Here is a 15,455-nt window from a genome sequence, read left to right on the forward strand (position 1 = left end):
CTGAGCTTAGCCCTTAAATTACCACTCAAAATTTCCTGTAGCACTGTTACTTTGAAATCACCCAACGTTATTAAATTACACAGACCTTTCCTGTGGCCATTATCATTTTCATGTTTGCAGATGACAGTTATCCCTTTTTAATATTAAGTGCTTATTTATACTTATTAACACCATAAATGAAAATGAGTAATTTGACTTGACATACTTTTTATGTCTTAATAGTTTTTACTGATTTATAGTTACAAAATGCGGTTGATAAGTCCCCTATGGATGATACATTGGTATCTTGATATACTTTTTCTTTCTTTTTTTGATTTTTTTTTTTTGTTTTTTCAAGTGTAAACATATTTGGTATGGTTATAGTAGCAAAAACTAGACAACTGAGTGGAGAATGTTGTAAGTGGTAAATACTGTTAGGGGCTTATTTATTCATTTTTCACGTTTGTGAATATGTGAAAATGAATAAACTTGCATATCGAATGTTCAATTATTTATTAATAAGGAAAACACTTTGAATAAATAACTGAAATATCTGGAATTTTTCAAGTTTACAAGCTCTATAGCTTGACTTTACCTATGACAACTCCCATTGACTTCAATAAAACTCGCAAGTTTTTAGATGGCGAATTAGTACATTTGAGTTTTTGGGGTTTTTGCACTTAATAAATACCAGACATTAGCGTTTCCAAACCAATACTTGAATTTGAGTATTTTAAGCACAAAAAAATCTTGAATCAAGAAAAAAAAAATCAAACTAAACCATTGATAAATCACCACCTTAGAATAAGTAACAATGATTGAGTACAGGTATGGGATTTATTATCCATAATTTGACCTGGGGTTTTCTGGATAAGGGGTATTTCTGTAATTTGTATTACCATACCTGAAGTCTTTAATTTAAACATTATCTAAACAAATAGGATTGGGTTGCCACTAATATGGATTCATACTGTTTAGTTAGGATCATGTTCAGTTTACTGTTTTATTACTACAGAGAAAAAGGAAATAATTTTTAAAAATATGAGTTATTTGATAAAAATGGGGGAGATGGACTTCCCATAATTTGAAGCTTTCTGGATTACGGGTTTCCGTATAACGGATAGGGTATATACCTGTATGAGCATTATGGAAATTATAATAAGAGTCCAGATACATGCTGGTATGATAATGGTCACTTACAGTAGGTCACCTCAGTTAGACATAAGAAACCAGGGCAGAGAAAGTGCAAGACTATAGGGCCAGCAGTTAGTGCTTGGTTAGAAGTAATGATGCACGCACTATGGAGTGCTATGCTGGTCACAGTTTTCAGATTACAGCATAAAAAGCGAGGGCCTACCAGTTTGTCTTAGAGAAGCATGTAGGTGGCAGTAGCTTACAACTCAAGAGTAATATCACTTCATTTTTGTATATGTTCACCTCAGCCAGACTCAGAGATTCCTATTGGATCAAGATCATCTATTTACTAGCTGTATCAAAGAGTTGACATTATGCATTTGAGTTTAGATACCAATGATAAATATATATATAAATTCACAGGACTTATGAAAAAATAAATATAATTTATTAAAAGTACTATATGACTGGCCTTTCTCAAAATAACAAATCAAATGAACAAACAAACCTAAACACTCAGTGTGGCGGGAAACCCAGAAGTGACGTGACATGACAAAATAACGTATGAACCTGCTTGACTAACTCATGGTAAAATATACACAAACCTTCATTCCAATAAAAAAAGTGTTGCACTTAAATCTTAGTAAAGAACTTTATACAAACTTACTGAGTCTCGAGACACAAAACTAAGACTAAACTAAGGCTAAAGAGATGTCAGAAAAAGCTTGTGAGTTCTAAATGGTGCTTGCATTTCTGGCATCAGCCCTTGTAATGGCATGAACCTGGTGTTCATTTATTTATCGAGAGTTACTGAAGAACCACAGAGTAGTAAAAAGGCAGTCTGTTTGACTACTATATTTTTAGAGTTGAGCAACTATTTTTCAGTTCGGCAGAAGATTGACACACTTCTAAATATTCCCCAGGTACAGAAGTTTTTAAAAAATTAACCCCTTAAACAAAAGGAAAGTTGAGCTGAATCTTGGATAAATATACATTCCCTCAGACATTGCTAGAGATACCAGTTAATGTAATATAGTTGTCGGGTAAAAAAATACTTATTAATTTTAGGTAAAGAAAATTAAAGCAAGACAATACCTTTAATATAGTACATTTCCACATTCACTTATTCACACTCTTTATTGGTCAATATCATCCTACAAAAGAATGAATCAAAGAAGAGATTATTCCATTAGTTAAAAGGGAAAAATAAACCCATTATTCTTTGGGGGTATAAGTAACATCCCTGTAATTTACTCATTTTCCTAGAATCCACATGAGATAGAGTATTTTACTACATAGTGTTATAAAGTGTTATAAATTGGTATCACCTCCTGTAAGCCACTTGACCATAACAAGTACGCCACAAAGTGTCCTAATTATCTCTGGGAGCATCTGTTATTCCTGCATGTCCAGGTAACTGGTAATGTAATGAGTGATGGTGGCCACAGAATGACCTAAATAAGGACATTCCTTTAGTGATTTTGGATGAATGATAATATACAGACAAAGTGACATGTTTCAGGGCATAAAGAGGGTTTAACCTGTTCCTTAATGTCGCAATGCTATGTACACATCAACATGAGAGAAGAATTGTATTTGAGAGGAAAGAGGCAAACATGTGTAATGCAGTAAAATGTGAATGTTTAATTGCCCATGATAATTAGTACTGACTCTCGGTACAAAATAACAAAGAACTTAAATGAGAAAAAAAGTGTGAAATAAAATCTCTATATTTATCATGCTGTGCAAGTATAGGAAAGGTGCCCCATAACTACCATATGTTACTTAAATATGTTATTACAATTTCATCATATGTCTTCAGGAAATTTAATTAGTTTTCTTACAGCTACAACTTTGACAAACATGCCTATTAACATCAAATTTTACATTAAAACAAAGCTTTTAATTATTTCCCCATTTGCAACTGACAGTAAAAAATATAAGCTATATATATATATATAAAGATAGAGAGAGAGACGGATACTTATTTTAATCACCCAAATATTAATAACACAAGCTGTAGGCTTGAAAGCAATGTTTGGCCAAAACTTTGAAAGGCATATACGTATTTGTTAAGTACATTATTGACAGTGACCAGAAGCTGAACTTGTGGGGCATATTAATAACCAAGTGTGCTGTGGGAGGGAATGCTGCATAATTACATTATTAGTTTGGTTTGAAAAAAGACAATTGTTAATCAAGTTCTAGCACGTTTTGTAAAGCAAAAACAAAAATGACTTTTCCTTACTGCAACAAACAAAGAAGCGGTTTCAATCACACACCGGAACAACTTGACTTTATTTATCCATTAAAGGGAACCTGTCACCCTAAGTCAAAAATCAGTTTCCATCAGTCTTGAAATTACACAATCATGCTGGCAGGTGCCATTTTATGGAAACTGTTAGTAAGGCTAGCTTTTATCACCCCAAAATCTTGTTTATGTGCCAGAATGGGGGACCTAGTGCACATGCTCATGCACTTGCTACACAATTATATGGTGAGGAGGGAGAGGGAAAGTGACTGCTTAATGGAAAGTCATAGAGGCGGGGCAGGCAATATATGATTGACAGTTAGGATCTTTAAATGCTTTTATAATGGGTTTGGATGCATTAATATAAAAATGAATTTGGGTTTTATGTTTATTTGAAAAGGACTTTTATTACACAGCTTTTTATGTCTGGGTGACAGGTCCCTTTAAAAGTGATTACACCTGACGCGTTTTGGGTGCATGCACACTTAATCATAGGCATCTACATACCTTCCAACATTTAAAAAATGAAAAGAGGGACAAAAAGATTTGGAGTGTGCAGCGCAGCATTTTTGACCACGCCCACTTTGTGGCCACACCCCAATTACCACACCCCTTTTTTCAAAAAATACTACATTTATATAGTTGAAATGGTGGGATTAGACGCGAATGTGCTATACCCTCAAACTGTACTACCTAAGGAAAACAATATAGCAACTCCTACATATAAAATACAAATATAGAGAGAAGGCAGTCAGTTATAAGTGAGTTATAACTATGTAACATATGTATGTTTAGCCTCCCCATACACAGTGCCCCCCATAGACAGTACCCCCATACATAGTGCCCCCATAGACAGTACCCCCCATACACAGTGCCCCCAATTGCCCCCATAGACAGTACCCCCCATACACAGTGCCCCCATAGAAAGTGCCCCCAATTGACCCCATAGACATTGCCCTTAATTGCCCCAATTGCCCCACAGGGGGGTACTTTCCATGGGGGCACTGTGTATGGACACAGTGCCCCCATAGAAAGTGCCCCCAATTGCCCCCATAGACAGTACCTCCCATACACAGTGCCCCCATACACAGTAACCCCCATAGACAGTGCCCCCAATTGCCCACATACACAGTACCCAAGGCCAGTCCTAGGCCGATTGGACCTATTGGACCCGCTGTCCTCTCTTCTTTCCCCTGCACTTCTTTGTAGCTGGGCCAGTCTGCTTCCACCTCCCTGCTGCCCCATGGCCCCACTGTATGCTATATCCAGTTAAGAATAGGAGACATGGAGAGCAGAGATAGAGGTAGATATTAGATGGAAGAAAATGTAATGAAAAGGTGAGATAAAGTCAGAGAGTAAATATGAATGGCAGAAGGAAAACGTGGAGGTGTGAGATGAAAGGTGGTTGGGAGGAGAGAAGTGTCCAGAAAAGAATATGATAGCAGAAGGGAAGTAGGGACAGGGAAAAGGGAAGGATGGAGACAAAAATGTTGAAAGCAAGCAAAGTATATAGGAAGAAGGATAGAGAGAAGGAATTAAGAAGACTGAGGAAGTCAAGCAAAAAGGTAGGTAGGCCGGTTTTATTTGTCTGGGTATGAAAAACTGTGTTATATTACTGCTAATGTACAGGGTACAGTAACATCCCACATCCTGGAATGTGTAATTGCTGTTATGTAAATTTCATATAGGTGTGGTATATATAAAAATAATGAAGCTTTTAATATATGGTAATAAATACTGAAGGCCTCACTGAAACCCACTGTTGAAATGTTGCAGATGATAAAACTATGGCAGCATAGGGATTCCCCTGTACTAAGCACAATTCAGCAGGAACAGCCCCCTAAGTTTGCTCATAGCCTGTACAGAGAGATACCATAAAACTATGGCAGCATAGGGATTCCCCTGTACTAAGCACAATTCAGCAGGAACAGCCCCCTAAGTTTGCTCATAGCCTGTACAGAGAGATACCATAAAATTATGGCAGCGTAGGGATTCCCCTGTACTAAGCGCAATTTAGCAGGAACAGCCCCCTAAGTTTGCTCATAGCCTGTACAGAGAGATACCATAAACTATGGCACATAGGGATTCCCTTGTACTAAGCACAATTCAGCAGGAACAGCCCCCTAAGTTTGCTCATAGCCTGTACAGAGAGATACCATAACCTATGGCACATGGGGATTCCCCTGTACTAAGCACAATTCAGCAGGAACAGCCCCCTAAGTTTGCTCATAGCCTGTACAGAGAGATACCATAAAACTATGGCACATAGGGATTCCCCTGTCCAGAATTCCAGCACTGGTCACAAGGTAATAAGGCACACAAACTTACAGAAATGGACTCCAGAGTGCTGAAGTGTGTATGTCCTTATGTCATTATGGTTTTAGTGGGAGCATTGCTGCATTCAACAAAATACACACATTATTAAACAGGGGAATAACAAGATACTGAGTAACTGAACACAAACCCTATATTGCCATATGGAATGATAAGCACCTACTGGAGTAGGGTAAAGGTTACTGCCACTGAACTCTGGAAACACATTCTCTAGGTTTATTAATTGTGATTCACGAAATTCTTCTGCTTACATTACCTCATCTAAGCCTCCTTATCTTGTACTCTTACTATTAAACGAGACAAAGGCATTCCAAGCAACTGGGTAGTGAATGTTTGCGAATCATTCAAATAAAGGGTATTTGAGTATGTTTTGGCCTATCAAACAAAAACTCTAATCCTGCTTATATTTAAAATCATTTCTAAAAAACAATAATGCTTCTGTTGTTTGACAGAAAGGAAACTGGTTTATTAAGATGTGTACCAGGAAATCAGGGCCGGAACTAGGGGTAGGCAGAAGAGGCAGCTGCCTGGGGCGCAACGATTGAGGGGCACCAGGCAGGAGCCTCTCCTGCCTACCCCTAGTGCTACTTTGTCATTGCCTCCGCCGCTTGTCATTAACGGCGGAGGCAATGACCGATCTAATCGCCCCGCCCCCCCGCAACGCCTCCTGTGCTTTGGCGCGCATGCGCCGTTCGGGGGGGGGGGGGCGCGGAGGTGTGCGGAGTTGGCCGACCGGGTTGCCTAGAGCGCCCGGTCGGCTGGGCCCGCCCCTGCAGGAAATAGGCTCCTCCAAAATTACACATTTTACACAAAATTTCACATCTTAAATTCTAGTGACAATATCCTTTAAGTTGCTTAGGCACACTTTTTTTTCCTCACCCTCTGACCATTGCTGGGAAATATTCTCAGATTAGTGTTCTAGAATGTGTCAGCTCTGTATTTGGGTTTAATAGGCAACATAAATGAGGTCCTGCTCAAGATGAGACCATTTCTATTGTTTTGCTCTTAGCCATTAAAGGGCATATTTATCATTGCTTGAGCCTTACTGTATGAAACACACAAGTTTTTGAATAGATTAAAGGAGAAGGAAAGACTAAGTCACTTGGGGGTGCCAAAATGTTAGGCACCCCCAGTGACTTTAATCGCTTGCCTTTTACCCCGGGCTGGTGCCCCTGTTAGGAGAAAACCGCACCAGCCCGGGGTAGCTGTAAGCAAACATCTCCTCTTCCTTCTTTTGTCTTTGCATGCTTGCGCATGCGCAGTAGAGTGAGAAACCCAACCTTAACAAAAAAATCGGCTTTTTCACTCTACTGTGCATACGCCGGCCCCGGATTCTGAGGACAGAAGCCGGAAGGAGGAAGTGCATGGCTTCAGGGACCCCGGGCTGGTGCAGTATTCTCCTAACAGGGGCACCAGCCCGGGGTAAAAGGTACCTTTAAATTACATTTTGGGGGGAATGTAATAACATTTATTAAATGTGAAACACTATTTCTTTATGTAAATATGTTTTTCCTTTGCATGAATTAAATATATTTTTTGCAAATCCAGAAACTACTTAGTAGGAGCTTGGACAGTGGAATAATCTACAAGGATAGCATTTGTTACAGTGCTGCACTAATATTTGCTTTTTAAACTAAGGTCTATTAGTCTTTCTTATGCTGTAAACTGACAGTGACCAGTGACCCGTAATGAAGTGTAGGGAGCGTGGGGCATGACAGAGCCGTAGGGGGATTTAAGCCACGCCCAGCTGTTAAGGGATTGGTGGGTTCGAATGATGCAGGCAAGGGTATAAATAAGGGGGATGGATTTTCTCCCGCTCACTTCCATCTTAGGCAGTACAGGAAAACGCCCACCCTCCCTCCCTACACAGGTGAGTTAGTATAGAAGTTTTGAAGCCGGGGTAGTTGAGTCCGGGAACCAATGGTTGCATAGTTATCGGTGGTTGTCATGCCTGGCACCTCAGGGGTAAGGAGGTGTATCAGGAGGTGAAGTGTTTGAGGAGTAGGTGGTTCCGGGATAGGATGGCAGCTGGCAGCGCGAGTGGCGTTGTGCAGTTATTGGATGGTTGCGGTTGTTTGTTATACAAACGTTTCAAGTTAGGTTTATCATATGTTCATGATATGTTTACCATAATTTAATGTTATGTTTTGATATGTTATCATATGTTCAGGTTATGCCATTTGCTTATGGTATGTTCTAAATTTAAAGTCTATTGTTAATAAATGTTCTGCGGCCCTTTTCATCCAAACTGGTGTCTGTGTAATTTATTTGGGATCCAAGGGACAGAAGGGAGTGGTGTGGTAGGTGGTTAAGGGGCAGGGCAAAGTCCCAACGATGCGCCTGTCAAGAGTATTGACTGAAAGATTGTGATTGTTTCAATACATCCTCTAGTTGGAGTAACGTTCTTAGTGGGTGCCACAAGGTTCAGTATTGGGTCCACTTTTATTTTATTTGTTTATAAATGTCAGGGTGGGCATTGCAAGCAGTGTATCTGTGTATGCTGATGACACAGACTATGCAGGCCAGTTAATTCTATCCAGAATTTAGCATTCTTGCTGGGGGATCTGGACAAACTGGCAATCTGGGTACATAAGCGGCAGATAAGATTCAATGTTGATAAACAGCAGATACATTAATTTCAAAAGATGGTTGAATGCTTTTTATAAAATGAGGAAATGAAAAGTTAGTGAAATTAACTCTTAGTACAAAGTTGATCCAGGGAGTGGTCGATTGCCCTTTCGCAGCCAATAGGAATTTTTTTACCCCCTCTGAGGAAAATTAGAGAGGCTTCTTCTTTTCCACTAAGCATACCACTTAATGGCCTAAACCTTTTACCATTTAGACAAGATATACAACATTCTCCTCTTGTTTTGCATTTTTATATTTCTACAAACTTGAATAATAGTACAGGTATGGGATCCCTTATCCGGAAACCCAATATCCAGAAAGTTCCAAATTACTGAAAGGCCATCTCCCATAGACTACATTATAAGCAATTAATTCTAATTTTTAAAAATGTCCTTTTTCTCTGTAATGATAAAACAGTACCTTGTACTTGATCCCAACTAAGATATAATTAATTGTATCCTTATTGGATGCAAAACAATCTTATAAGGTTTATTCAATATTTAAATGACTTTTAACAAACTTAAGTTATGGAGATCCAAATTACGGAAAGATCCCTTATCCAGAAAACCCCAGTTCCCGAGCATTCTGGGTAACAGGTCCCATACCTGTACTAGTACTATTTAAAATACTATGTAATTGGAGGATAACTGAAAAAGAGTAACGTGACCAGTGTTTAATTGAAGTTGCAAAAATTAGTACAATATATTTGAAAGCCTATAGGGAATATGGTGACATTTTCTGTAATAATATTCTCTCTATTCCTTCCTAAATTCAGAAAAACATTACTGTCATAATTACAGTATGTTATTGTTTTCACTACAATTTGTCAATTTGAAATATATTGTAGAGATTAAAGCTTTACATGAAGCTAAGCTGAAGGTTTTGTTGGCAAGAATTATGAAGATGAATGTCTCTTATTCCTTAATTGAATATTTTTGTACTTATGAAAGGCTTTTATTAGCTCTACAAAATATTGCTATCAATTGGCACTGAATTTGCACACACTGACAAACATTTTTATGTCAAATATTTATATTTTGAAAATGTGTCTAGATTTTTAGTATAGATAATTATGTAGTAAGCCTTGTTTAGTCATGTTTCACTCAACTTTACCTACAACTGTCATAACTGCTGTTTTTCTTTAACACCTTTTCTTTAAAATTTTTGGTGTTTTAAAAGGTTGTATTCAGCATGTGGCATTGGCCTAATGTGGTTTATACTGGGTAGATATAAGAATGTGCTGATTTTTTATGCACATTTATCAACAGTCATATAGAATACATCCATTTCTATATTGGAACTCATTTGCCCACTGTTCATAAATGAGCCGTTCTTATGAAACCATTATAATTTTGAACTTACCTTTTTCTGTTTACTTCTCATCAGAAGAAATAAATGGAGAAAGCTTGCTGAGATACAGTTAAGCAAAGGTGGCCATACATTATAAGATTTACTTGTTCAGCGAGATTGCCAAACTAGCAGATCTTTCCCTAATATGCTCAACTGAGGTGGATGATATTGGACTAATTCATTTGGCCCTAGGGACCAATTACAACGATGGAGAGTCGGAGTAAGGACTGCATCAATGAGTCGATGTAGTCCCCAATCTGACTAAAAAAAATTAAACCTGCCGATCAACACCTGGCCAATTTTCAGCAAGATTTCAGTCTGGTATGGCCATCAGTCTAAAGGACTAAAGACCAATTCTGAACATTTAATATCTTTAACAATTCATTTTTATTGACTACTAATTATGATTTCTATAGGTCTAGTATTCTCATGTTAACACTGATTTTTTGACTTCAAGTCATGATAATTGTGATTTTTTTTTTATACTGGCAATAAAAACTCTTGCCTTTGCCTGGGAAATTATTATTAATGTTAGAATTTATATTTCATAGATATTTCATGTTTAATGCAGAGACTTTTGTTACTTGCCGAAAATGTTTATACTACATGTAATCTGTCTTCCCCTCTTAAAACATAAAGCAACATGTTGATTTGGGACTATTACACATGCTGCAGTACACTCTAATTAAACTGCAGTTATTAACGTTACAGACTTTAATGGCTGATTAATTGAGCAAGCCTTTCACAGGCCTCATGAGCTGCCAGAATTTCATGGTTCTAGCAAGCCGTACTACTTTATTTTGCTTTCTTTAATTAGTACTGGTTGGAGACAATGCTTACTATGTTTAGGTTAGTTTGCATTTCTGAATTTCACAATGCTCTTTGCCATCCTTTCTCTATTATATTTTGTAGAACTGTTACATTTCTAACTGGTTTTTATAACTATGCTTTTTCATTGGTAGATCTAACTTTTATTAGTATTTCAATGAATGCAAATTATTTGCTGTACTTTTGTTTTTTTCTTGCTGAGTTCCTGAATGTTGTAATTTGAAAACATTAGTGCAGGAGCCATATACACAACACTGTAGTGGTAAAGGCAGGTAGGAGACACATAGACACCCCTCCCACCCACCCCCTAACATGCACATTAATCCGACATGCAAGTTAGGGAGCCCAGTATGCCTTCCTTACTCTCTGGCAGGGACAGGGCACCACTGTGCCTCCTGACACTGTGCTCTGATTCTTGTGTCAGATTTTCAATCTGGCACAGAAGCAGAGAACAGCTTTCCCCAGGGTGCAAGGGCTTGGTAACTGAGCACTAAAGGGCTCTAGAACTTGCATCCTAGGGTAACATAAATTACCCCTATCAAATATCTCCATGGACCTCATAATCATTTTAGAGAACATATATAACATTACAATAACTGTGACATGAAACAAGGTAAATTGTTATCTCCCAGATGACATTGAGTTAAGTAATGTCTGCTTTTTTGCCCATCCTTACTATCCCTCCCTGTGTATATTTACTAATTTGTCCTTCTGCCAAGGTCAGTCCCAGAATCTAAGATTTATTAGCGTTCATATTTTTTTTTTTTCAAATAATTACACTAAAACCATAAATTTTCATTATTTTATTAAGTGTAAAAACCACGAAAACCTCTAATATTGAACTACGACATTCAAACGCTGGCAAGGTCATATAGAGCTGTCCTTTACAAATTGTAAAATTTTCTTTACTTTTAAGTTTTAAAGTTGTAATTGTGAGAAAAATCCAGAGTAAATGACAGTTTCAAGGTGCTACCAGTGCCAGGAGACTGGGGTATGCCCTTACCTGCAGGCATGCCAGTTCCCTGACTTGTCTTATGGCACGTGCATGCGCAGTAGGTTTGGTGCCACGTCACAACATCAGCAGAGGTGCTGACATCACTTTGGTGCCAAATTTAAACATAAATAGTATGCTCTTGTTTGTTTCGATTGCTGTTTCTGATTATGCAGACCTTAGCTAAGCCTTTTTCTGATTGTTTAACTGGTTTTTGACTTTTTGCCTGTTTTTTTCTATGCTGAATCTTCGCTGCCTCCCCCTTGAACCTTTGCCTGACTCTGACATCGCCTCTGCCCCCTTTTGTACTGCATTTGTACCATCTGTACATTAGTTTTATGGATTGTTCCTGATGGTTCAAAGACTTAAAATATTTGGGTGTTTGTTGATAAATATAGTTCCATGGTTGAGGCAATATAGTTTGCTGGAGGTCAGTTTCCCCGAGTGTTACAGCTTTTGGCTGCATAGTTGCTGTAGGAGGTTGTAGGATAATGCAATCCCTTTTGGTGTGGTAGGGGTCTTTAGGCAGCATCGCTCAAATGCTGTGGCAATATGTAGGTTCAATTTTTTGGGTCATAAGTCAATGCTGTACTTGGAGGTGTGTTTATAATTGCTGATACGATAAGCCATATTAAGTTTGGATGGCAGAGAATATAGGCGGCTGTCTGTTTTGTATAGGTCTCCAAAATTTTGGATACCTTCTTTCCTCCAAGTGGACAGTGGAAGATTTTGTATCATATCCTCTAGCCATCTTAACAGGGTTAATGCTGCTGGGGGGCTTTGTAGAATGTGGGTAAAGCTCGACAGAATTCCATACTCTGAAGGAGGCTTTAAGGGTTATTAGCAGTTGATCCCTTGCAGACACTTTGGGGCTTTGCTGTAGCCACATTGCTGTAGTAAGTGAGGTAGAATATTGGGTGCCGAAAAGCGAGTGTTCCAAATATACCCAACCTTTAGTTCCAGACAGCAGCTACCATTCTGCTATTTGGTCCAATATTGTTGTTGTTTTATAATATGCCGAATATATGTTAGGGCAAGCCAGAGTTGCATTTAGTTTGTTGGAAAACATAATGTTGTTGGGAATCCTAATCTTTTTCACTCCCCATATAAAGGACAGTAGAAGGTGTTGTAGTGAAGGAAAAAAAAATTTACAGCGGGATTGGCAACACAGTGGGATTTGTAAAGGATCATAAGAAAGATGGGCATTTTGAAATATTTTTGTTTGTAATGTGAGAGCTCCCCAAAGTCAGCAAATGGTATAGAATTTTAATTCATTATATTTAGACATTTTGAAAGTTTCTTATTTGATTTTGATTAAACTTATATAAGAGAGAGATTTATATTAAACTTATATAAGAGAGAATTCCTGGGCACAGACTGCAAAAGAGTAAATATAGACTGTCATATAAAGCAGGGCACTCAAGGAAGACCGAAACGTTGTGATAACAAATAAAACTTTTCTTTTTCACTTTATTTCTTCATAAGTCCTGTGAGTGCCCTGCTTTACATAGTAACATAGTAACATAGTAAGTTGGGTTGAAATAAAAAAGACATACGTCCATCACGTTCAACCATAATACCTATATATAACCTGCCTAACTTCTAGTTGATCCAGAGGAAGGCAAAAAACCCCATCTGAAGCCTCTCTAATTTGCCGCAGAGGGGAAAAAATTCCTTCTGGACTCCAAGATGGCAATCGGACCAGTCCCTGGATCAACTTGTACTAAGAGCTATCTCCCATAACCCTGTATTCCCTCACTTGTAGTGAGAGCTATCTCCCATAACCCTGTATTCCCTCACTTATACTGAGAGCTATCTCCCATAACCCTGTATTCCCTCACTTATACTGAGAGCTATCCCCCCTACCCCTGTATTCCCTCACTTATACTGAGAGCTATCTCCCATAACCCTGTATTCCCTCACTTGTACTGAGAGCTATCTCCCATAACCCTGTATTCCCTCACTTGTACTGAGAGCTATCCCCCCTACCCCTGTATTCCCTCACTTATACTGAGAGCTATCTCCCATAACCCTGTATTCCCTCACTTATACTGAGAGCTATCCCCCCTACCCCTGTATTCCCTCACTTATACTGAGAGCTATCTCCCATAACCCTGTATTCCCTCACTTGTACTGAAAGCTATCTCCCATAACCCTGTATTCCCTCACTTGTACTGAGAGCTATCCCCCCTACCCCTGTATTCCCTCACTTGTACTGAGAGCTATCTCCCATAACCCTGTATTCCCTCACTTGTACTGAGAGCTATCTCCCATAACCCTGTATTCCCTCACTTGTACTGAGAGCTATCTCCCATAACCCTGTATTCCCTCACTTGCTAAGAATCCATCCAGCCCCTTCTTAAAGCTATATAATCACAACTGATTCGGGGAGGGAATTCCACAACTTCACAGCTCTCACAGTAAAAAATCCTTTCCGAATATTTAAACGGAACCTCCCTTCTTCTAAACGGAGTGGGTGCCCTCGTGTCCGTTGGAAGGACCTACTGGTAAATAAAACATTAGAGAGGTTATTATATGATCCCCTTATATATTTATACATAGTTATCATGTCACCCCTTAAGCGCCTCTACTCCAGTGTAAACAGACCCAACTTGGCCAGTCTTTCTTCATAACTGAGACTTTCCATACCCTTTACCAGCTTAGTTGCCCTTCTCTGGACCCTCTCTAACTCAGTCATGTCCCATTTGAGCACTGGAGACCAGAACTGAACAGCATATTCTAGATGGGGCCTTACCAGCGCTCTGTAAAGGGGAAGAATAACCCCCTCCTCCCGTGAATCTATACCCCTTTTAATACAGCTCAAAACCTTGTTTGCCCTTGCAGCTGCTGCCTGGCATTGCTTGCTACAGCCAAGTTTATTATCTACAAGGACTCCAAGGCCCTTCTCCATTATGGATTTGCCTAGTGCAGTTCCATTAAGGGTATAAGTGGCTTGCATATTTTTACATCCCAGGTGCATGACCTTACATTTATCCACATTAAATCTCATCTGCCACTTAGCCGCCCAGATTGCCAGTTGGCCAAGATCCTGCTGCAAAGATGCCACATCCTGGATAGAATTGACTGGTCTGCAGAGTTTTGTGTCATCTGCAAACACTGAAACATTGCTTGTAATACCCTCCCCTAAGTAATTTATGAACAAATTAAACAAAAGTGGACCCAGAACAGAACCCTGAGGGACCCCACTGAGAACCTTATTCCAAGTAGAGAATGTACCATTAACAACCACCCTCTGTACCCGATCCTGTAGCCAGTTTTCTATCCATATGCAAATGACTTCACTAAGACCAATAGACCTTAGCTTAGAAAGCAGTCGTTTGTGGGGAACGGTATCAATTGCTTTGGCAAAATCCAAATAGATGATATCTACTGCATCCCCACTGTCCAGCTTCTTACTTACCTCATCATAAAAAGCAATTAAATTGGTCTGACATGACCTGTCCTTCATAAAGCCATGCTGATTACTGCTCATAATGGAATTCTCCAGTACATAATTTTGTATGTGATCCCTTAACAAGCTTTCAAATAACTTGCCCACCACGGATGTCAAACTTACAGGCCTATAATTGCCAGGCTGAGATCTTACTCCCTTTTTAAATATGGGAATGACATTCGCCTTCTTCCAATCCCTAGGTACCATACCTGATGAAAAAGAGTCTGAGAATATCAGAAACAAGGGCCACTGCAATTCTGCCCCTAGCTCTCTCAGTACCCGAGGGTGTATTCCATCTGGCCCAGGTGCCTTGTTTACATTTATCTTGTGTAACCCTTTAAGCACCATATCCTGTGTCAACCACTGTGTAGTTGGAGCTGAGGCAACAGTGCAGCTATTGGGTGGGACTTGGCACTCTGGCTCCTCTACTGTATACACAGAAGAAAAGAACTGGTTAAGCACATCTGCCTTTTCTGTATCTGTTGTAACCATATTGTTACTATAAC

Source organism: Xenopus tropicalis, chromosome 5, assembly GCF_000004195.4.
Source record: "Xenopus tropicalis strain Nigerian chromosome 5, UCB_Xtro_10.0, whole genome shotgun sequence".
NCBI classification, from domain to species: domain Eukaryota; kingdom Metazoa; phylum Chordata; class Amphibia; order Anura; family Pipidae; genus Xenopus; species Xenopus tropicalis.